The sequence below is a fragment of the Mixophyes fleayi genome, chromosome 1 (genome assembly GCF_038048845.1).
Source record: "Mixophyes fleayi isolate aMixFle1 chromosome 1, aMixFle1.hap1, whole genome shotgun sequence".
Taxonomy (NCBI): Eukaryota; Metazoa; Chordata; class Amphibia; order Anura; family Limnodynastidae; genus Mixophyes; species Mixophyes fleayi.
In genome coordinates, this window is record NC_134402.1 from 46,916,725 (window position 1) to 46,942,271 (window position 25,547).

At 44.0% G+C, this 25,547-nt stretch overlaps 1 pseudogene; it reads right to left on the bottom strand.

Annotated features, from left to right (window-relative positions):
- Positions 1-23,557: 23,557 nt before the first annotated feature.
- Positions 23,558-23,647, bottom strand: LOC142137204 (U6 spliceosomal RNA; annotated as a pseudogene).
- Positions 23,648-25,547: the final 1,900 nt, after the last annotated feature.

The following is a 25,547-nucleotide window of genomic DNA, read 5'->3' on the forward strand; positions in this document are numbered from 1 at the left end:
TTTTTGCGAGCAAAAATCAAGTGTTTTTGTGGAGTAAAAGTGTTTATGCCCTTTGAGCAAAGCACTGAACATCTCTACAAATGTGCTCTCTCCACCCATTAATGATAATTGTTGTACAAAATGTGTTTTTTCCACTGCTTCACAAAACTAGGAGCCCCAGGACACTGCCTCCAATCCGAGATAGGGACACACTTCCAATTCCTCCTATTGACCAGAGCAAACTTCTGCTCTTCTACAAACCTAGGAGGAGAGGTGACTAGGAAAGGAAAGAACTTGTGTTTAACGTTTATTTATTACATTACTTATTATTTATGTAACACCCCCTCTGGCATTGTTGTTCACACCTCCTGTGTGACCCAGAGGAGACACAACAGTAATGGCTGCTTAGCAACATAAGATTGGTATGAGCTGATCAGAACTTGTGTGGGGAGATTGATGAAGATGGATGGAGTATGAGGACAGGCTCCATTCATTAAGCCCATTAACCGGGTCTTTGAAGTTACCAGTGTTTCCGTTGGTAATCAGGAGCTGCACCTGAGTGGTCTCTTACTGCCTGGGGACAGGGGCTGCAGAGTCTCTGTGAGAGAGAGCCTGATATCTGCCTGTAAGTAACTGTGCTGAAACTTCTTTATGTTTAGTCTTAGGGCTAGATTTACTAAACTGCGGGTTTGAAAAAGTGGAGATGTTGCCTATAGCAACCAATCAGATTCTAGCTGTCATTTATTTAGTGCACTCTACAAAATGACAGCTAGAATCTGATTGGTTGCTATAGGCAACATCTCCACTTTTTCAAACCCGCAGTTTAGTAAATATACCCCTTAGTGGGTTAGTCAGGAGTGACCAGTGTTACAGCCGAACGGCAAGGTGTTTATTTTAAAGTTTTGTTTTCTAACTGAATAAAACTGACTGGGCCACTTGCAGGAAATCTCTCGGCTGTTCTAAATACCATCTACCCCAGGAGATGATACCTGTCCCCCTACCCAGTCACATTGGTCATGTCTCATTCTAGAAAATAAAGAAAAATGTATATATTTTTTTTTATAATTAGGGATTTCTTTCTCTTTTCATCATAAGTATTCAGTCAAAGATTTTATCCTGCACAAATAGCCATAATTCCATGTATATGTACAACTGTTAATCAGTGGCAAATATAACTTTACATACTGTACTGTAGGTGACAAATCAGAAAATGGAAACATTTTAGATGGACTTCCATTACTTACCGGGGAGCATGCAGGATTTTCATTAAAAAAAAAAAAGCGAGAGCACTGCTGCAGAAACCCCTCCCCTCCGCTAAAGAAGTGCCCCTACATAGCGGCACTGTACTATACAGCAGCCACAGCACTGTCAAAGAAGCGTCCGCGGCTCTGCTGTATACAATACAGTCCTGCCGCGGACGCTTCTTTGACAGCGCCGCGCCTGCTATTATAGTACGGTGCCGCTATGTAGGGGCAGAGGGGAGGGGTTTAGAAACCCCCCCCTGCGTGCGCCCCTGACTTATATGTGACAGTAAAGCCCCATTTGGACTTTCAGTCTCCCTGGCTGCAGCGCTGATGATGATTGGTTCCCCCCGCACTGAGCTGCTCCAGCTGTGGTTCTGTAACTGGATACCAGACATGTAATTCCAGGTTACAGATGTGTAAAACATATGGCTGGGAGGAATTGGTTTAGCTAAAGATCACTGGGCAAAATATGATCCACTTATATTTTCCCACTGCTCATAACACACTAATAAATTTTGTACACCGTGCACCTACTTCATCAATGTTTCACCTGCACTTTCTGGGGGCTCTCTGAAATCTGGCTCTTGCCTGCTCCCCTCACGCCTGTCTCCTCTTATCTCCTATCTGCCCCCAACTTAATTATTCTTGCCCTGGGCCTACTAGGTATAAGCCCACTGCTGTTACCCCTATTGTTTCTCCCCTGACTACTGTCTCATCAGTCTAAACCAGTGGTTCCCAAACTTTTGCAGTTTGCGGCACCCTTAGAGTCTCCATAATTTTTTTAAGGCACCCCTCCAAAATAATTACCGAGCAGTCCTGTTTTGAAAGTAGTTGGGTCAAAAAATTGTAATAAGTATTTAGGTCAGGACAGAAATGCTTATTTAGTTGTATGCAAAAATGCCCCCTCTGCATCCAGATACTCTGCCCTCTGTCACGCTGTCACCCCTCCTCTGCCCTCTGCCACGCTGTCTCCCTCCTGTCACGCTGTCCCCCTCCACTGCCCCTCTCACGCTGTCCTCCTCCTCTGCCCTGTCACGCTGTCCCAGCTCATCTGCCACACTGTCCCCCTCCTCTGCCCTCTGTCCCGCTGTCCCCATCCTCTGCCCTCTGTCACGTTGTCCCAGCTCCTCTGTCACGCTGTCCCAGCTCATCTGCCACGCTGTCCCCCTCCACTGCCCTCTGTCATGCTGTCCCCCTCCTCTGCTCTCTGTCATGCTGTACCCCTCCTCTGCGCTCTGTCACGCTGTCCCAGCTCCTCTGCCCTCTGTCCCCCTCCTCTGCCACGCTATCCCAGCTCCTCTGCCCTCTGTCACGCTGTCCCAGCTCCTCTGCCACGCTGTCCCCCTCCTCTACCCTCTGTCCCCCTCCTCTGCCCTCTGTCACGCTGTCCCAGCCCCTCTGCCCTCGGTCATGCTGTCCCAGCTCCTCTGCCACGCTGTCCCCCTCCTGTCACGCTGTCCCTCTCCTCTGTCCCCCTCCTGTCACGCTGTCACTCTCCTCTGTATTCCTCTTGTCACGCTGTCACTCTCCTCTGTCCCCCTCCTGTCACGTTGTCACTCTCCTCTGTCACGCTGTCACTCTCCTCTGTCCCCCTCCTGTCACGTTGACACTCTCCTCTGTCCCGTTGCAACTCTCCTCTGTCCCTCTCCTGTCACGCTGTCACTCTCCTCTGTCCCTCTCCTGTCACGTTGTCACTCTCCTCTGTCCCTCCTCTGTCACGCTGTCACTCTCCTCTGTCCCCTTCCTGTCACGCTGTCACTCTCCTCTGTCCCCCTCTTGTCACGTTGTCACTCTCCTCTGTCCCTCCTCTGTCACGCTGTCACTCTCCTCTGTCCCCTTCCTGTCACGCTGTCACTCTCCTCTGTCCCCCTCCTGTCACGTTGTCACTCTCCTCTGTCCCTCCTCTGTCACGCTGTCACTCTCCTCTGTCCCTCCTCTGTCATGCTGTCACTCTCCTCTGTCCCTCTCCTGTCACGCTGTCACTCTCCTCTGTCCCCCTCCTGTCACGCTGTCACTCTCCACTGTCCCCCTCCTGTCACGCTGTCACTCTCCTCTGTCCCCCTCCTGTCACGCTGTCACTCTCCTCTGTCCCTCCTCTGTCATGCTGTCACTCTCCTCTGTCCCTCTCCTGTCACGCTGTCACTCTCCTCTGTCCCCCTCCTGTCACGCTGTCACTCTCTTCTGTCCCCCTCCTGTCATGTTGTCACTCTCCTCTGTCCCCCTCCTGTCACGCTGTCACTCTCCTCTGTCCCTCTCCTGTCACGCTGTTACTCTCCTCTGTCCCTCTCCTCTGTCCCTCTCCTGTCACGCTGTTACTCTCCTCTGTCCCTCTCCTGTCATTCTCCTCTGTCCCTCTCCTGTCACGCTGTCACTCTCCTCTGTCCCTCTCCTCTGTCCCTCTCCTGTCACTCTCCTCTGTCCCTCTCCTGTCCCTCTCCTGCACTCTCTCACTTTGCCCCCTCTGCCGCGCGCGGCACCCCTGAGACAGCGCCGCGGCACCCCTGGGAGCCGCGGCGCACAGTTTGGGAACCACCGGTCTAAACCATTAGATCATGGTGTGCATGGCTGCACTCTGTGCAGAAGTGTCGGGCAGTGTGGGTGGTGGTGCACCTTAAATTAAGCTGTAGGATGGTTAAGTACATTGGGTGTTGGGTGTCATTATTGTAGGAGTATGTTGGGAATATAGCAAGACATGGGGTGTAATGTGGGAGTGGGGTAAAGGCATAGCACGGATATTGGGGTTATTAGAGATGAGATGGGGCATTACTGTAATTATAGGAGTAGGTCTTCTAGGGTGCACTAAGGGACTACAGTATGGTGGTATGTGGAACTTCTTTATTGGTGGAATTGGCAATGATTGACATGGGATGCTACAAGTACTATAGTCAGAACTAATTGTACCACCCGGTTGAGCAGGGAGTAATTTTAGCATGTTGTATACATGTCACAACAAGGTTCCAACCCCAACAAATGATTGCATGGGCTTTGGTGATATATCTGCTTCTCAAAGTCCAGTGTAAGTCACTGCCAAAACATCTGGATGAGAATCTATGAGCTATGTATATTGGGAATCTTTATTAGTTAATATGCAGGTTCGCTGGGGGAGCAAGGAGACGATCACTGCCTGACTATGATTAATGGGCAGTAACCACTAGGAGGCAGTATACAACATTGTGTTCTAATTAGTTGTCAGCTTTGATATTTCAGTTTCCTATTAGCTTTGCCCGATACGGTGAGAGCACAAAACTTAATAAAGGGAAAATTCACTTTACAATGTACGGGGAAAGCCAGTTTCAACAGTATATACATTATCCCACATGAATATTTTATACTTGTATATATTAGCAAATACGCCATTCTAGAACCAAATAGAAAGATTTTCTTTAAATTTACTACAATGTGAAAGTGACAGCAATGTCAGCTAAATGATCTGGATACAAAATTAAAATAAAACATTTACTCCGTTGAGATCTTGAGGGTATTTTAAGAAGCTACAATCTATGGCAACACTTACAGAATGGCTTCTTACTGGTGTAACTATTACAATGCTAAACTGCTTAGCTTACAGGGAACAGTGAATACAGTTAAACTGAGGGATGATAAACATATCTTTACTATAAAATTGAGCATCATTACTGCCCAGTTACCATCTCAATAATTTAAAGGTATATGTTCATAGTAAGTTTCTTGCACATTGTATTCAAATTGTTCATTTGCAGCATTGATAATTATGTTGCTTATTTTTAAAAGCATTTTTAATTTGTTTAGTGAAGTAGTAGTACCAAAAAAAATTAACAGATCTATTTGCTGTTAATGCCTCCATGAACACTGGATGGAGCCAGAGAGCCTCCATATATATTGTCCCGGGTGAGATAGTATATGCCAGGCTCTTTCAGTATCCTGTTTAATTAATTTATGGCCTATGAGCGGGTATAGAACATCAAACTTCCACATGGTAGCCAAACAGTTACAATCTGACTCTTAAGGATTGGTTCATGTAGATCAATATCAGAAAAAGTTTATCATATGGGAAATGAACATTAATGTCCTGGATGTTAAATAATAGACTGTACTAATCATTTCAATTGTTATTTTGCATACTGTATTGGACTATTACTGTCAGAAAATGTATAAATAGACTTTCATTAGTTCTGTATGTGAGTGGAATTCTGATTTTAACAAAACTCTTGTTAGCGTATGTTCAGCTTATCTGTGTTTTCATATGGGGCAGCATGGTGGCTTAGTGATTAGCACTTCTGCCTCACAGTGTTGGGATCGTGAGTTCGATGCCTGACCATGGCCTTATCTGTGTGGCGTTTGTATGTTCTCCCCGTGTTAGCGTGGGTTTCCTCTGGGTACTCAGGTTTCCACCCACACTCCAAAAACATACTGGTAGGTTAATTGGCTGCAATTAAATTGATCCTAGTCTCTCTCTCTCTCTGAGTTCTCTGTACAGCGCTGCTGAATTAGTGGCGCTATATAAATAGATGATGATGATTACCCTGAAATCCGTGTGACACATACAGCCCGGTATTGTGATACCGAAATATGTCCTGACATACCGGTTGGGAATCACTGGCCTAGTTAGATATCTGGTAAATGTCTCAGGTGGTGGTAGTCAGCATATCGATGCCAACTACCCCGACAACACTTACCCCGACATGATGACTCCGAAAGGCTCCTTCCCAACGATCAGTGATGACGACTACTCTTCAAAGCGACTTCAACCAATCACGATAAAGTAAGATGCCGGCTCCACTTCATGACGTCTCAGGTGTACAACATGTCTCCTGTATTACTGAAGCTTTGGTAGAATTCATGTTATTCACTTTCTAACAGAAACTGGTACAAAATGCTCTACTCCAAATTTACTCACTTATTTTCCTATCACAGTGTCCTGGGCAGAATAAGCTTATTAAAAAGAAATGTGTTGGGTTTATTACCGGCACCCTGCAAAAATTACAGTGCACTTAGTGAGGGAAAAGTTGTGTACTTTAATGAACATGGTGATAATGTCTAGTGTATTGTACTGAGTTTGAGATTATAGTCTTTGTGTGTCTTATTAAAATAAGTGGGACATACACAGTATAACCGTATATTTCAATGAACTCTAGCATAGGGCATGAAGCATATATAATTAAAAACACAAAAGTTTCTGGGCTGGTTTGTGGAAAATATTTCTGCAGGTAATATGTGACTTGAAGGGGTATATTTACTAAACTGCGGGTTTGAAAAAGTGAAGATGTCTATAGCAACCAATCAGATTCTAGCTGTAATTTTGTAGAATGTACTAAATAAATGATAGCTAGAATCTGATTGGTTGCTATAGACAACAGCTCCACTTTTTCAAACCCGCAGCTTAGTAAATATACCCCGAAGTGTGTGTAGGGGGCTCAACAGTAACATACAACATGGGATCGAAGCTGGTGTAAGTGATCATGAATGCTGGCGGTTTTGAGCCGTCCATGCCTTGTTGTGTATATTGACTGGTGTATAGAAGGTGATGGGAAGCTCACTAAGGCTGGGTACAAACTACAGATGTTTCAACCGAGTATCGGGCCAATCACACGATAAACAACTGGTCGACAAAATATCGCATTAGTGTGTATGCTCCAACAATGATAGATTATTGTTCCAAAGCACATCGTATCATTTGATTTGATTTTATAAATGGACTAAAAATCTCGTTCAACGATGGAACGATGTTGTTCCAGTTCTGTATTGGGTATGCACCCATGACGTATAGATTGTAAGCTTGCGAGCAGAGTTCTCTTACCTCTCTGTCTGTATTTATTAACCAGCATTGTCTTATTAATGTTTGTTCCCAATTGTAAAGCGCTACGGAATTTGCTGGCGCTATATAAATAAATGTTGATGATGATGACCGGCTTGGATCTCTATGGGGTGTGCAGGGTCACAATCTTTTCAGCTGATTGCTATGACAGATGAAGAGCACAGATCTGAAGGTAAATCATGTAAAACGTGTATAGTGTGTACACATGAATCGCCATGCTGATCGGGATTTTCAGTTGTTGGTAAAACCGTTAAGGATATCGGGAGAAATGTTCTATAGTATGTCACACTGAAGTCACAGGAACAAATGCTCAGCAGGAAGTTGAAGCTTGAACCCTGTATCTCAGCACTTTACAGGACTAAACAATAAAAAATTTTAATTTGAACCATGAAGGCAAAATCCACTGCTAATCTGTTACAAAAGTATTTCTGTTAAAAAGTGAAATAAGTAAGTTATTTCACTAATGGCAGCCTACATCTTTAGATCAGTTTCCTAATGGGATCTGAAGCAGGGCAAAGAGCTAAGGCGGCAAAAGAGTTATTGTGGAAGAGTGGTCCCAGGACCCGGGAATATCCTGCTGTCACTGCGTTCTCCTGCTCACGTCAACAAAGGGAAATGTTGGTGACGTATGATCAATAGCCGGGTCGTATAAAAGCGACCTAGCCGAGAAGAACAAAAATGTTTTTTTTCCTGCTGTCTCCACTATCTGCTGTATGTTGTGTGTGTATCACGACTTGGAACTAGATAAACACATTTCAGGATCATTTTCTTGGATTTCTCCAAGTATGTTAAGTAAATATGGAAAGTTACATAGAAAAGTGTATTGTCTTTTGCTTTTGGTTTGTTTCCCTATCTAATGTCAGTAAAAGAAGAAATAAACTACAGGTAGCGGATCTCCAGGGAAACCTGTCATCCTGAAAGTTTTGAAACCCAGGACTGGAAAAGTAAATAATTGCTGCTTCTCAGTGATCATAAACACAAACATCATCAATAAATAACCACTCGGCCACTGTGAGGAGCACTGCTAGAGAGTTTAATAAAGAGGCAGTGCAGGGAGAGTCTTCTTTCCTGTGAGGCTGGACCACTGGTAGCGTGATCTGGCATCATAACCTCCATTTTTCCTTTGTTCTCTGGTGATCAGGTCCTCGCTTTACTCCAGCCGCCAAGCAGATCTGCTGGAGGGCAGGAGATGTAGATTGGCATTCCCTGCCAATGGTACCTGAACACACAGGTGCTTATAACTCTATGCTGTAACATTCCTGATTATTTTCTGGTGGCAAGTGGTGGGACAATCAGCCTCAGTGAAAGAACACAATGAAAGCTCAGTGACTTCTGTAGTTTGAACCCAACGCTCATCATCATCATCATCATCATCATTTATATAGCGCCACTAATTCCGCAGCGCTGTACAGAGAACTCACTCACATCAGTCCCTGCCCCATTAAAGCTCACAGTCTAAATTCCCTAACATACAAAGAGACAGACAGACACAGACTAGGGTCAATTTGTTAACCTACCAGTATGTTTTTGGAGTGTGGGAGGAAACCCCCGCAAGCACAGGGAGAACATACAAACTCCACACAGATAAGGCCATGGTTGGGAATCGAACTCATGACCCCAGCGCTGTGAGGCAGAAGTGCTAACCATTTAGCCACTGTGCTGCTCACATTGAGAGCTGTGCTCAATGGAGAGAGGTAGGAATGGAATTGTAATGTGTGTGACAGCTCACTGTCACCATTGCTGTCTGTTGTTTCGCTACAGTAGTTCACAATCAGTTGTGCACTGCGCCATAGTAAATACCCTCAGGGCAGTCATAAGTGTTCAAAACAGATATGCCCTGTTAGACAAACCTTGTCTTTAGTTAGATCCCCACCATGTAGCACTTTAGTAGGTATCTTGCTGTGGAACTGTTGGAACACACTGGAGGAAATTCAATTAACCGCGAAGTGTCTCATGGACGTTCCGGAGACACTTCGAAGGGGAGTTTTCTGTAAAACCTCCGCTCATTTTTCCTTCCCCATAGACGTTATATGATTTTACCATATGTGCCGGTGATGTCCGCGTGCCAGATCGCCGGTAATTGAATGCCCCACACTGTGTCATACAGCTGGGAGAGGAGCAGAGTTTTGGCAGGAGAATGAAACTGCCTAAGGCGGAGGTGTGTAGTAAATGCTGCACATGATTGGACAGAAGCCGCAGCCATCCGCATTTATCACACTTACCTCCTTAGCAGACAGAATCCTTAAGATGGGTTAAGATAGTGCTAACAGCTCTCAGCTCTGCCAGTTGTCAAACATAGTGGGAGATTCAATTAGACGCAAGGTCCCAAAGGGACCACCCAGGATGCGTCTTCGCAGGATGTTTCTGGTAATGATATTCACTAATTTTTACTAACACCTCATAGAGGTGCAAGCAAAAATGAGTGATGTTTTCAGTACCGTAATAGCACATTGTGCAAAGTTCATACAGGATCTCGCGGCTAATTGAATCTGCCCTATAATATTATAGTCATTCAGTAAAGGTAACGGTGGGTGTAACCCCAAGAAATATGACAGTAGCCACAAACTCTTATTCTCCTATCCAGCAATTTTAAATGTGTTCTTATTAAAATAAATTACATGTTATAAATATAAATTAAGTGTCATGAATAGGCTGCTATGATATGAATGTGTAATTTATTTGATATATGTAGACAGAATCCTTATAACGGGATGTGTACTTAGTGTGCCAGAGATAAAAGTGAACCGCTAATCACATCATTGATTGTCTTTTTTTATCTGGTCCAATGCAAATCAAATTGATTGGTGACACCAGAAATGACTTTGCAAATTGGATTTAGAAGGATAGAGCCAGCATGTTGCCCTCAGAATTTTATTATTAGCTTATTTATTTTCACAGTTTGATGCAGAAGAGACACTTAAATAGATTGACGATGCAAACATAATTTAACAATATACAAAGCAGTCTGTTAAGCTGGTTTTAATTCTTTATTGGCGTTTAATTAGAATTCCATTCATCCACATCTGAACAGTTCATTTTGTATTTCCCATACAGTGCAAAATTTACAGGTTATATATATATATATATGAATATAAATGGAATTGGTTTCCATGGCCGAGCAGCTGAATGTAAGCCTCACATCACCAAGACCAATGCCAAGTGTCGGATGGCATGGTGTAAAGCACACAGACACTGGACTGTGGAGCAGTGGAAACGTGTTCTGTGGAGTGACGAATCCCACTTCTCTGTTTGGCAGCCAGATGGGATAAGTCTGAGTATGGCGGATGCCAGGATAACATTACCTGCCTGACTGCATTATGCCAACTGTGAAGATTAGTGGAGGAGGGATAATGGTATGGGGCTGTTTTTCAAGGTTTGGGCTAGACCCTTTATCTCCAGTGAAGGGCAATCTTAATGCTTCAGCATGCCAAGTCATTTTGAACAATGCTATACTTGCAACTTTGAGGCAACAGTTTGGGGAAGGTCCTTTTTTACTCCAACATGACTGTGCCCCAGTGCACAAAGCAAGGACTACAAAGACATGGTTTGATGAGTTCGGTGTGGAAGAACTTGATTGGCCCGCACAGAGCCCTGACCTCAACCCAAACAAACACCTTTGGGATGAACTGGAACGGAGATTGCGAGCCAGGCCTTCTCCTCCAACATCAGTGCCTGACCTCATAAATGTTCTGCAGAATGAATGGGCACAAATTCCCACAGAAGCACTCTAACATTTTGTGGAAAGCTTTCCAAGAAGAGTGGAAGCTGTTATCGCTGTTAAAGTACTACGGAATATGTTGGCGCTATATAAATAAATGATGATGATGATGATGATCGCTGCAAAAGGGGGACCAATTCAATATTAAAGTATATGTATTTGAATACAATGTCATTACAGTCCCTGTTGGTGTAATGGTCAAGCGTCCAAATATTTATGTCCATATAGTGTATATAATGCCAACATACTCCGGAGTGTTTTACATTTCTATTACGTAAGTTTGCTGTAAAATTAATGGAAATGTGATTATCAAAAAGTGTGAAAAAAAGAAATAAGAACAAAAAAATGTGGTCTAATCTATTAAAAAAATGTATTCTACATTAAAGGCATTCAAACACTTTTGTGTAAAGCTTACCCATATGATTTGCCTAATGGAGTAGTAAAGAATTACATTTATATAATCATTTGTGCAAATAGACTTTCTGTGCAGCCTGTGACAGTGTCTGCTACAAAAAGCAGGTAAAATTCTAGGGGGGGTATTCAATTGTTCGTCCGGCCGCCGAAAAACTCGCGCTCTAAAACTATTACCGTTAATACGGTAATTACTCGCTGAATTTCAGATCGCAGCTCAGACGAGCTGAAATTCAGCGAGTAAATTACCGTATGAACGGTTTTTACGCGCAATATTACCGTATTAACGGTAATAGTTTTAGAGCGCAAGTTTTTCGGTGGTCCGGACGAACAATTGAATACCCCCCTAGGGGTCTTGGTCCGCACATCCTAATTTCCAAATACATTAAAAGGTGCTACACTGCTGTTACTGAAAGTACAAGACGCATTCCAAAATACAGATGCAGGAGCACACTTTAAGCACTAAGAACATATTTAGACATTATTACAGACAGATATATGTTAAATTCTGCAGTAATATAAACTCTACAGTATAACTTCTAGAATAAACAAGAGGGTCGTAGTGCACATTTTGATTAAACTGGGAAAACCCATCTAGCACGTCATGGTGCCCTCATTCAGAAGCGTACCTACGGTAAAAATTTATACGTTTATAACATGGCACTAACCGCCTTTAGTGCCACTTAGTGGTCAATTGGGCACATTTAGACACATTTGGTGAAGGTGTCCCTGCTTTCTGGAAAGAAGTTAGAGATTTCATTGTAGGTTAATTAAATGTCCAACTTCCATACTCACCTGAGTTTTATTTGCTTCCGCTCCTAATCCAAGATGTCTCAAAATATTCGATAAGTCGATAAGACATGTCTGTTCGGCAGCCACCTGCCTGATAGATTTAAAATGCAAGCCACCTGACCCGCCGTTGATTGGCAGAATATTTTCTATTCATACAATGGAGTATAAGACAATTTTGCAAGACATCAAGAAATCATTCACTGCCACTTGGTTAATGTATTTCAAATTACATTCTCAGCTCTGAGTTGCTCAATAACCCTATTGAAATTTTATGGACCTTTCTACATCATCATTGGCAAACTTTGGCTTGACAAGCCTTTCGGCACCCAGTTCCCCCGATCCCTTTCTCCCGACACTCATCCTTCGAGAAGTGTGTCCATTAGACTAAACGCAGTTAAAATCATGCGGGTGAGAGACTTGCTAAAGAACCTATTATCTGTGGATTCCTGGATTTTCAGCCAATGGGAGCAGGAAGGGGTTGGGACAAAGTTATAAGTCAGTGCACAGTGCACAGAGGATACAGTTCTTCCTGCTTCCAGATTCCTCCCGCCCTCCCTGCAATTTCTTGGGTACTTTGGAGTTGTAGATGGTTAGAGTAGGAGAGCAGTGCAGTCGGTAACTGTGCATATGGTGCTCGGGTGATCTTGTCATAGGTCACTGCCCCTCTGTGGTTATGGTGTCATACCATGGTTGGTCCGTATGTTAGGAGGACCATTGGGCCTGTTTTGTATGGTTTATACTGGCGGAGTTTATAGGGGGTGTAGTCTTGCCATTGGACTTGATCTTAGCACCGGCCAATAGATAAGGCGGCGGTTCCCAAAGTGTGCGCCGCGGCTCCCAGGGGTGCCGCGGCGCTGTCACTGGGGTGCCGCCGGCCAGCCCTAGAAAAAAGAAAGCAAACAGAAACTTACCAATCCACGCGGCGCCGGGACCCTGCAGTCTCCTCACTCCCGCAGCAGCTTTCACTGAATATCGACGTCAGTGACAGCTGCGCGAGAGAGGAGGCTGAAGGGTCCTAGCGCCGCGCGGATTGGTAAGTTTCCGTTTGCTTTCTTTTTTCTAGGGCTGGCGCGGGGCAGAGGAGGAGGGCAGATGGCAGAGGAGGAGGGCAGATGGCAGAGGAGGGGGACAGAGAGCAGAGGAGGAGGGCAGATGGCAGAGGATGGGGACAGATGGCAGAGGAGGAGGGCAGATGGCATAGGAGGGGGACAGAGAGCAGAGGAGGGCAGATGGCAGAGGAGGGGGACAGATGGCAGAGGAGGAGGGCAGATGGCAGAGGAGGGGGACAGATGGCAAAGGAGGGGGACAGATGGCAGAGGAGGGGGACAGAGAGCAGAGGAGGGGGACAGATGGCAGAGGAGGAGGGCAGATGGCAGAGGAGGAGGGCAGATGGCAGAGGAGGGGGACAGATGGCAGAGGAGGGGGACAGATGGCAGAGGAGGGGGACAGAGAGCAGAGGAGGAGGGCAGATGGCAGAGGAGGGGGACAGATGGCAGAGGAGGAGGGCAGATGGCAGAGGAGGAGGACAGAGAGCAGAAGAGGAGGGCAGATGGCAGAGGAGGGGGGCAGATGGCAGAGGAGGGGACAGATGGCAGAGGAGGAGGGCAGATGGCAGAGGAGGAGGGCAGATGGCAGAGGAGGGGGACAGAGAGCAGAGGAGGAGGGCAGATGGCAGAGGAGGGGGACAGATGGCAGAGGAGGAGGGCAGATGGCAGAGGAGGGCGACAGATGGCAAAGGAGGGGGACAGATGGCAGAGGAGGGGGACAGAGAGCAGAGGAGGGGGACAGATGGCAGAGGAGGATGGCAGATGGCAGAGGAGGGGGACAGAGAGCAGAGGAAGAGGGCAGATGGCAGAGGAGGGGGACAGATGGCAGAGGAGGGGGACAGAGAGCAGAGGAGGAGGGCAGATGGCAGAGGAGGGGGACAGATGGCAGAGGAGGAGGGCAGATGGCAGAGGAGGGGGACAGAGAGCAGAAGAGGAGGGCAGATGGCAGAGGAGGGGGACAGATGGCAGAGGAGGGGACAGATGGCAGAGGAGGAGGGCAGATGGCAGAGGAGGGGGACAGAGAGCAGAGGAGGAGGGCAGATGGCAGAGGAGGAGGGCAGATGGCAGAGGAGGGGGACAGATGGCAGAGGAGGAGGGCAGATGGCAGAGGAGGAGGGCAGATGGCAGAGGAGGAGTGCAGATGGCAGAGGAGGGGGACAGAGAGCAGAGGAGGAGGGCAGATGGCAGAGGAGGGGGACAGATGGCAGAGGAGGGGGACAGATGGCAGAGGAGGAGGGCAGATGGCACAGGAGGGGGACAGATGGCAGAGGAGGGTGACAGCGTGAGAGAGGGCAGAGGAGGGTGACAGCGTGAGAGAGGGCAGAGGAGAGTGACAGCGTGAGAGAGGGCAGAGGAGGGTGACAGCGTGAGAGAGGGCAGAGGAGGGTGACAGCGTGAGAGAGGGCAGAGGAGGGGACAGAGGGCAGAGGGGGCAACGTGAGAGAGGGCAGTGTGCCTGGATGCAGAGGGAGCAGTGTGCCTGATGCAGAGGGGGCAGTGTGCCTGGTTGCAGAGGGGGCAGTGTGCCTGGATGCAGAGGGGGCAGAGTGTCTGGATGCAGAGGGGCATTTTTGCATACAACTAAATAAGTATATCTGTCGTGACCTAAATACTTATTACAATTTTTTGACCCAACTACTTCTAAAACAGGACTGCTCAGTAATTATTTTGGAGGGGTGCCTTGAAAAAATTTGGAGACTCTAAGGGTGCCGCGAACTGCAAAAGTTTGGGAACCACTGAGATAAGGTATGATCCTGGGTTGGTGGTCCTATGGTCTGACCTTTCCACCTTTATTGGTTTTGCGTTCCTGACTGCCCTGCTCTCAACCGTCTTACATCCCTATTAGTTTAAATATTAATAAATACCGTCATTCATTCCAACTTTAATTTGGTGTCCGTGTCTTTATTTGGTTTGGCAAAGGGTATGTCACAGGTGTGTTATTTGGGGAAAGCTTCCCCGCTATGCATTTTATCTCCCCTTTGTTTATTTTTTATATTGTTAGTAGTGTAACCTCTCAAACTCTCAGAGGTTTTGTATGATTCTAATATTTCAATCTCCATGTTACAGATACCCGTTTTTCTTCTCAATAATCACATTTTTTTTTTTTGTTTAGAAATTAGAATTTTGGATTTGATGTGGAGTTATATTATATACCAACACTTGTATTTGCATTTTGTCACCTGTTTATGTTTTGAGTTATACGATGTACAAACGGGTTACGCAGTTTAAAATAGTCCCAATATCTGGTACCGGGCAAACTCAAGTCCCAGAAAAAGTAATTCCTCTTACAAAAGGCTGTTCATCCTCCCACAAAGCAGAGGCAGCCCCATGTAGATGTGCCCTCTTCACCACTTAATCTGATTTAAATAATTTTATACTGCTAACTGGATTCTTGTATTTTGCATGTTGGCTTATCTGTACTCCACAAGGAATGTCCACAATCCTCCCATCAGTTGGTGCAAACTTTTGCAATCCTCTCAGATGCTGCCCTCTGGTCCCATAAGTCCATGTGGTACCCACTAAACCAAGACGCAGTTGCATTAAAGTAAGAAGGGATTACACAGAATTAAAGATGAGCGGGCTCGGATTTTCACCCGAACAGTGCGGATCCGACGGGATCCGAGCACTGTTCGGGTACTTCCGGCCGCCAAAGGAATCCAAAACGAGGCTATGACATCCAAGTCTCGCGTTGGATCTCGCGAGACTCGGATGTCATAAATGCCCCGCTCGCGGCCGCCATCTTCATTCTCCCTGCGATCACTGAAGAGGGAGGTTGTTGAGATCCTGTGCTCTGTCCTACTGATTAGTTTAGTCAAGTGGTGCTTTGTCCAGTGCTCTGTCCTGCTGAGTCCAGTAGTACTTTGTCCAGTGCTCTGTCCTGCTGATTCCAGTGGTGCTTTGGCCAGTGTCTGTCCTGCTGATTCCAGTGGTGCTTTGGCCAGTGTCTGTCCTGCTGAGTCCAGTGGTGCTTTTGTCCTGTGTTTTTTTCTGCTAAGTCCATAGTAAGTTTATAATTATGAAAAAATCTTTAAAAAAAATAAAAAAAATAAAATAAAAAAAAAATAATTTAAAAAATAATTTAAAAAGTATAAAAAATATTCTAGAGCAATATATTCTTGCAGTCCCAAAAAATAGGAACTGCAATCTATATTACTACGTTCACTGTTTCTGCAGTCCCAAAAAATAGGAACTGCAATCTATATTACTACGTTCACTGTTTCTGCAGTCCCAAAAAATAGGAACTGCAATCTATATTACTACGTTCACTGTTCCTGCAGTGCCGAAATATCAGACTTGCCAACTCTCCCGAAATATCCGGGAGACTCCCGCATTTTGCGAGAGTCTCCCGGGCTCCCGGGTGAGTGTGGCAATCCCCCGCATCTGGATAATTCTGCCCACTTCCTAGTAAAGTGGGCAGAATTAAGTCCCAAACGCCGCGATTCCCGGTGAATCGCGGCGTTTGGCCCCGCCCCCCGCTGTCAAATGACGCATTTTGCGTCATCACGTCATGGGGGCAGGTCCAAAATGACGTCACTTGGAGCCCCGCCGCCCCGTCACGCCCACCTCCTCTGCAGGCTCCCGGATTTCACCAACAGAAAGTTGGTAAGTATGCGAAATATTAGTATCAGATATTAAACTACGTTCACTGTTCCTGCAGTGCAGAAATATTAGTATCAGATATTAAACTACGTTCACTGTTCCTGCAGTGCAGAAATATTAGTATCAGATATTAAACTACGTTCACTGTTCCTGCAGTGCAGAAATATTAGTATCAGATATTAAACTACGTTCACTGTTCCTGCAGTGCAGAAATATTAGTATCAGATATTAAACTACGTTCACTGTTCCTGCTACATCAAAAAAGCATGAACCTGCCCTGCCATCAATTAAAACAAGAGGTAGTGACGCGCTTGAACTCCACCCTCTATATGCTGCAGAGGATGGAGGAGCAGCAAAAGGCCATTCAAGCCTACACAGCCACCTACGATGGGCCACGTGTTTGTGCCGCCCACTTGTGTCGCTTAGCTTAGACATCCAGCTACCTCAGCGCAAACTTTTGGATTAAAAACAATATTGTGAGGTGTTCAGAATAGCCTGGAAATTAGTGGAAATGAATGTTATTGAGGTTAATAATAGTGTAGGAGCGGGAAAAAAACCAAAATATGGATTTTAGCACTTTTTATTAGAGATGTGCACCGGCGACTTTTGAGGTCTCGTGTTTTGTGTTTTGGATCCGGATTTTCGTTATTTTTGAGGTTCGGATTTGTCTCGCAAAACACTTGACGAAAGGTCTCGGTTCGGATTTAAGGTATTGGATTCGGATTTTTTTTGAAAAAAACATAAAAAGTTTAAAAATCAAGTTTTTGGGCTTATTTTCACTCCTAGGCTATTATTAACCTCAATAACATTCAATAACAAGCATTTCCACTAATTTACAGTGTATTCTGAACACCTCACAATATAGTTATTAGTCCAAAACGTTGCAACAAGGTATCTTTCTGGACTGCGTAGAGGAGTGGGTCACCACAATATATATTAAAAACCCTGAACTTTTATGATTCGCACCAATAATTGTACCTGGACTGCGTAGAGGAGTGGGTCACCACAATATCTTAAAAACCCTGAACTTTTATGAATCGCACCAATAAATGTACCTGGACTGCGTAGAGGAGTGGGTCACCACAATATATTAAAAACCCTGAACTTTTATGAATCGCACCAATAAATGTACCTGGACTGCGTAGAGGAGTGGGTCACCACAATATATATAATAAGAAAACCATCAACTTGTTTGATTCGCACCAATAAATGTACCTGGACTGCGTAGAGGAGTGGGTCACCACAATATATTAAAAACCCTGAACTTTTATGAATCGCACCAATAAATGTACCTGGACTGCGTAGAGGAGTGGGTCACCACAATATATATAATAAGAAAACCATCAACTTGTTTGATTCGCACCAATAAATGTACCTGGACTGCGTAGAGGAGTGGGTCACCACAATATATTAAAAACCCTGAACTTTTATGAATCGCACCAATAAATGTACCTGGACTGCGTAGAGGAGTGGGTCACCACAATATATATAATAAGAAAACCATCAACTGGTTTGATTCGCACCAATAAATGTACCTGGACTGCGTAGAGGAGTGGGTCACCACAATATATTAAAAACCCTGAACTTTTATGAATCGCACCAATAAATGTACCTGGACTGCGTAGAGGAGTGGGTCACCACAATATATATAATAAGAAAACCATCAACTTGTTTGATTCGCACCAATAAATGTACCTGGACTGCGTAGAGGAGTGGGTCACCACAATATATTAAAAACCCTGAACTTTTATGAATCGCACCAATAAATGTACCTGGACTGCGTAGAAGAGTGGGTCACCACAATATATATAATAAGAAAACCATCAACTTGTTTGATTCGCACCAATAAATGTACCTGGACTGCGTAGAGGAGTGGGTCACCACAATATATTAAAAACCCTGAACTTTTATGAATCGCACCAATAAATGTACCTGGACTGCGTAGAGGAGTGGGTCACCACAATATATATAATAAGAAAACCATCAACTTGTTTGATTCGCACCAATAAATGTACCTGGACTGCGTAGAGGAGTGGGTCACCACAATATATTAAAAACCCTGAACTTTTATGAATCGCACCAATAAATGTACCTGGACTGCGTAGAGGAGTGGGTCACCACAAGATATATTAAAAACCCTGAACTTTTATGATTCGCACCAATAAATGTACCTGGACTGCGTAGAGGAGTGGGCACTGGGCACCACAATAAAATATATAAAAAACCTTCAACAGGTCTGCATTACACTACACATACGGCTGCTCCTCCATCCTCTCCATCATATACATGTTGGAGTTTTAGCGTGTGACAACCTCTTGTTTTTGATAATGTCAGTGCATTTGGAATATTTTTCAATTTGCCCCACACCACTGAATGTACTTTATCTATGATACGCATCTATCTATCTTGACTGCGTAGTGTGGTGGCCCCGGTACACAATTTGGTACCGAGGCCACAATATAATTTAAAAACCCTCCACGTGTCGGAATTCCACCAAACAAGTATCTGGACTGCATAGTGGGGTGGCCCCGGTACCCAATTTGATACCGGGGCCACAATAAAATAAATACACCCTCCACGTGTCAGAATTCCACCAAACAAGTATCTGGACTGCGTAGTGGGGTGGCCCCGGTACCCAATTTGATACCGGGGCCACAATACCTCCTCCAAACATGCTACAGACAATTCGTCATTGACAGACCCCAGACAGACAGGGTCGTAGTGTTATTGTTTGACTTTGTAAACCCAAAAAAATGTCCCTGTTGCACTTGCACATAGTCGTGCAATGAAGACTGACTTTTTCATTTAAAGGCACGATCTTTCAAGTGTAGTGTTTGTAAGTCTAAGTCATATTATACTTTTGGTAAAATTGGTTTTTTTTGTTCCTCTTTATGGTAATTAATTAGTAATAGAATTAAAGTAGGAAATAGAATTAAATAGAATTAAAGTAGGAAATAGAGTGGTATAGAGTTGTAGTGTGGTATAGATAGAGTGGTCCACACAATATAATAATAAAACCCTCAACTGGTCTGAATTCCACCAAACAAGTATCTTGACTGCGTAGTGTGGTGGCCCCGGTACACAATTTGGTACCGAGGCCACAATATAATTTAAAAACCCTCCACGTGTCGGAATTCCACCAAACAAGTATCTGGACTGCATAGTGGGGTGGCCCCGGTACCCAATTTGATACCGGGGCCACATTACCTCCTCCAATTTCCAAGTGTAGTGTTTATAACATCTTAACACTACACTAATTCTAGCACGTCAAAACCTCTTGTTTTAAATAATGACAGGGCATTTAACTTTTGATTTAATTTATTGAATTTGTTGGCATTTTCTTTTACTTTTTGAACATGGCAAACGACTGTTGAATGGTCACATAATGCCAAAAAAAAAGTTGCAAGATGGAATTGTCCTTGGGCCCTCCCACCCACCCTTATGTTGTTGAAATAGGACATGCACACTTTAACAAACCAATCATTTCAGCGACAGGGCCTACCAAACAACTGTGGCTGAAATGATTGGTTTGTTTGGGCCCCCACACCAATAAAACAATTCATCTCTCCCTGTACAAACTAAACAGGCTCTACTGAGGAAAGATGTCGTCCTTATCCTCAACCTCTGATTCCTCTCCCCCTACAGTGTGTACTTCCTCCTCCTCACACATTATCAATTCGTCCCCGCTGGACTCCACAACCACAGTCCCTCTGTACTGTCTGGAGGGCAGTGCTGTACTTCATTGAGGAATTGATTATTCATTTTTATAAACATCATTTTTTCAACGTTGTGAGGAAGCAACCTCCTTCGCCGCTCACTGACCAGGTTCCCCGCTGCACTAAAAACTCTTTCCGAGTACACACTGGAGGGGGGACAACTCAGTTAAAAAATAGAGCCAGTTTGTACAGGGGCTTCCAAACTGCCTTTTGGAGTTCTACCACGTCACTACCTCTAGTTAATTTAGATTGCAAGGCTTGTAAATATAAATACTTTGAAGATAAAAAAAAGCAGGCTGCACAGACTGTGGAGCTAGAAAGTGAAATTAAATGGACCACGTTACTTTGGTGGCTATCTATGCCCCCCCCCCCGCCCTACACTTGTAGTTGAATATAAATAAAGCAGCCTGCATAGACTGTAGAACTAGCAATTCAAATATACAAAGAAATGGACAAAGGCAGTTTGGTATCTGTCTGCATCAGATCCCGTCTCCACTAGGAGTAAAACAGAAAACTTTTCAGCCGTTATATAATCTAGAATATAAATAGAAATTGAGAAATGCAATTTGGTATCTGTCTGCATCATAATCATCAACATCCTCCTCAGCGCCAGCTACATCAATATCCTCCTCCCAGTGCACAACATTCACACCTTCATTAGCCAAATCTGTAACTGGACTGTGGGTGATCCTTCCAGCATATGCAGAGGGCGTGCTGCAAATGCTGGATGGAGTCACCTCTTCCCGTACAGTGATGGGAAGGTCAGGGTTCACAACCAACAACACCCTTGGACTCGCCTTGGGGATTTGTGATGTCATCTGTTTAGAAGGCAGAGTTCTTTGCTGTTTTGTTGTTGTTGCTGACAGCATAACTCTCTTAAATTTTTTGTAGGGGGGGGGAGGAGGGCTTTGATCCTTGGGTGAAGTTGGACCACTAGTCATGAACACGGGACAGGGCCTAAGCCGTTCCTTGCCACTACTTGTCGTAATTGGCATATTGCCAACTTTACGTTTCTCCTCAGATGATTTTAAGTTTCTTTTTTTGCTGTTTTTTGAGAACTTGGGCTTTTTGGATTTTACATGCCCTGTACTAGGAGATTGGGCATCGTGCTTGCCAGACGACGTTGATGGCATTTCATCGTCTATGTCATGACTAGTGGCAGCAGCTTCAGCATTAGGAGGAAGTGGGTCTTGATCTTTCCCTACTTTATCCTCCAAATTTTTGCTCTCCATTATATGTAGCACAAGATACTGCAGAATGTGTGAACTTGGTAATATTGCAGTACCAATGGGCTTATACTGCAGAATTGGTTTTGCAAATTTTTGTTGTAATTAAAAAAAATTTAAATTATTTTTTTGTATTTTTTTTTATAACTTTTTTTTAATTTTTTAAACACTTGGGAATAGTGGGGAAATAACTATGCCCTTAGAAGCACAGAGCACAGGACACAGCACCACTGGACTGAACAGGACACGGCACAGGACCCAGCAGCACTACGGAACTCAGCAGGACAGAGCACAGGACACAGCACCACTGGACTGATACTGCAGAATGTGTGAACTTGGTAATATTGCAGTACCAATGGACTTATACTGCTGGATTGGTTTTGCAAATTTGGTTATAATTATTATATATTTTTTTTTTTTTAAATTTTTTATTATTTTTTACTTTTTTTTTATTTTTTAAAAACTTGGGAATAATGGGGAAATAACTATGCCCTTAGAAGCACAGAGCACAGGACACAGCACCACTGGACTGAACAGGACACGGCACAGGACCCAGCAGCACTACGGAACTCAGCAGGACAGAGCACAGGACACAGCACCACTGGACTGATACTGCAGAATGTGTAAACTTTGTAATATTGCAGTACCACTGGACTTTTACTGCTGAATGTGTGAACTTGGTAATATTGCAGTACCAATGGGCTTATACTGCAGGATTGGTTGTGAAAATTTTGTGGTAATTAAAAAATATTAAAGTAGTTTTTGGTATTTTTTAAAAAAACTTTTTTTTATTTTTTTAAACACAGGGGAATATTGGGGAAATAACTATGCCCTTAGAAGCACAGAGCACAGGACACAGCACCACTGGACTGAACAGGACACAGCACAGGACCCAGCAGCACCACTGACCTCAGAAGGACAGAGCACAGCACACAGCACCACTGGACTGATACTGCAGAACACAGCACAGCACAGCACAGCACAGCACAGCACAGCACAGCACAGCACAGCACAGCACTAAACAGCACAGCACAGCACAGCACTAAACAGCACAGAACTAAACAGCACAGAACTAAACAGCACAGAACTAAACAGCACAGAGGACCACCTAACACACCCTCCCTCTACCCTGATCAATGCCCGAGTGAAGATGGCGGCGACTAGCGGGGAATTTATAGGATCCGAGTATCGCGAGATCCGACAACGGGATTATGAGTCAGAGCCTCAGTTTCACTTTTGAATTTGGCGCCAATACCCGGATCTGTCTCGGATCCGACTCGGATCCGCAACGTTCGGGTGGGCTCGGATTTCAGAAATCCGAGCGCGCTCATCCCTACTTTTTATGCTTTTTTTAAAAAAAATCAGAACCCAAAATCAGAATCAAAACCTTTCGTGGGGTGTTTTGGCAAAACAAATCAGAACCCAAAACCTCAAGCTAATCAGAACCCAAAACCCAAAACCCCAAAAGTGGCCGGTGCACACCCTTACACAAAATTGATGCTGCGACTTTTCACTTCTACGCATAATAAGTGACCCTTAAAGTCTCCCACAGAATGGTCTTCATCCAAACATAGAACATAAAAACTGGCAGTATTTTCAGACTCAGATGCCTCCCTGCTTCTTTCCATGTGTGGAGATAGTGGGGGGGAGCTGCGTTAGATTAGGAGGGTGGCACCGGGCTATGACATGATAGCTCAGCTCCACACTCCCAGCCCATCCTTCATATCAGCGTCCGGCACTTAGATGTGGAAAATAGAAACACTGAATGAGTTATGTTTTCCCCTAAACCTTGGCACTGTAGACAACTGCCTTTGATCGCCTAGTAGTAGTGTTGGCCCATCTTGCTGATGATGGGATAGATGTGTCTGCTCTGACTACTCATCTTCTATTGAGTATGCTATTAATCTACTATACACATATAATATCTAAGAAATATTTAGCTGTAGGATAGGGATTACTGGACCTGTTTATTAAAATTTTAACTATTTATTTATTGCGTTGATAAAAATAAATTATTGGCTTTTTTTTTTTTTAAATATGGAACGCTTCACGAATTTGCATGTCATCCTTGCTAATCTTTTCTGTATTGTTCCAATTTTAGTATATGTGCTGTCGAAGCATCCTCCGCGTCCTCCGACCTGACCCTAACTCTTCCCGACACATATCTCCCCCTCTGCTATAGGCTCAACACACCCCAATTACCCTCTAAATACTTACAGTGCTTATCTATGTGGTCCTACCCCCCTCACCTCCCCCCTCACAATCCCGGTTATTTTTGTCTAAAGGTTTCCTAATGTGCGATACACCACAATAACTGTTGTGATTTTACTGTGTATGCTACACACTGTTATCATTTTGCTGTCTGTATTTTCTTGATAGACCACTGCAAATAAAAAATGATAAAAAAATAAATAAATTATTGCCTGCATTTGATAAAAATATATCGGTGAGGCAGCTGAGCACTATTATTATTCAGCTGCCAGGAGATACTGGACCAGAGCGGCAATAGTAACTTCCCAGGCTAGTCTCCGGCGTTATGAGCATGCACAATGGACCTCAAATTCCCCCCGAAGTACCGCAGCGTTAACGCTATTACCATTATTACGGTAAGTTTAACCCAGCAATAAAACTACCATAATAATGGTATTTATGCACACTATTACCGTAATAACAGTAATAGTGCGCAGGCCGCATTACTTGTTTAAGTAACTTGGCCAATTGAATTCACCCCTTAGTCTCATTATTAAAAAAAAAAAAAAAGTTAAAATGTACTATGAAAAAAAGAAACACACACAGCTTAACATTATATATACAAAATATCTTACATTCATGTCTGTACTATATCTTCGTTGCCAACATTTTAAAAGAGGGACACGTTGTAGACCATAGAGCACTACAATCCCTATCATGACAACTATACTGAATTGATTGCAAACCTGCCAACCGTCCTTTTTTAAATACTCCTCTTCAATAAATTTTCACTTGTAAATCCCATTGAATAAGAATAGATGGAGAGAACTGAATTAAAAATGCAGAAAAAAAGAGGAGTTTTACTGTGTAGCTGGTCAATACTTAAAAGTAGGGACATTTCTAGGGAAACACATTTCCAGGGACTACTCTTTAAAACCTTGGCTTGTCCCTGGAAACTAAGGACAGCTGACAACTAGTAATATATGTGACCACAGAGCCCCTTCATTATGTTTTTTTGCTAACTTTGTCCCTCCACAGCTTCTGTAGCCTGGAAACTGTAGTTTGGTGTTTGAGCCTTCAGGGCTCCCTTAGTTCGTGCAGTAGTCTGCAGCCATTTTGTTTGCCAGTAGTTGCTGTATTGTGGGCTTCTGGCAGTGAAACACTGGTGTAAATGCAGAGGGAATAAAAGGTGGTGTGTGCAGGGAGCCATGCTGCAGCCTGTGAGTATTCACAAAGTATTACAGTGCACACACCAGGAACACAGAGCATATTAAACCAATGACACAGAAAACACACAAAGTAAATGCATAAATAAGACTGTATTGTTATTTTTTAGCTCCTATTTTTATTCTTATTCCATTTACTGTCAATTAGATTTTACTTTTTCCCATCCTTCTCTCAGTAGTTTGTGGTCTTTTCAGTCACTCTCTTAGGGCTAGATTTACTAAGCTGGGGGTTTGAAAAAGTGAGGATGTTGCCTATAGCAACCAATCAGATTCTAGCTTTCATTTATTTAGTGCATTCTACAAAATGACAGCTAGAATCTGATTGGTTGCTATAGGCAACATCTCAACTTTTTCAAACGCGCAGCTTAGTAAATCTAGCCCTTAGTATTTATTGATATTGTCCCAGCATCTTTTCTTACTGCCAAACTCCATTTTCTTTTCAAAACTATTATGCTTATTGCCATGCTTTTTTTATTTTTATTTAGTTTCAATGTTATTTAATTTCTACACCTGGTGCGCAGTGATTGTAGAGACAGTACACTTTCTTAATTCCCAAAATTATAAATTTGGGAATTGAACATAGCCACACCCCTCCATGTTGGGGC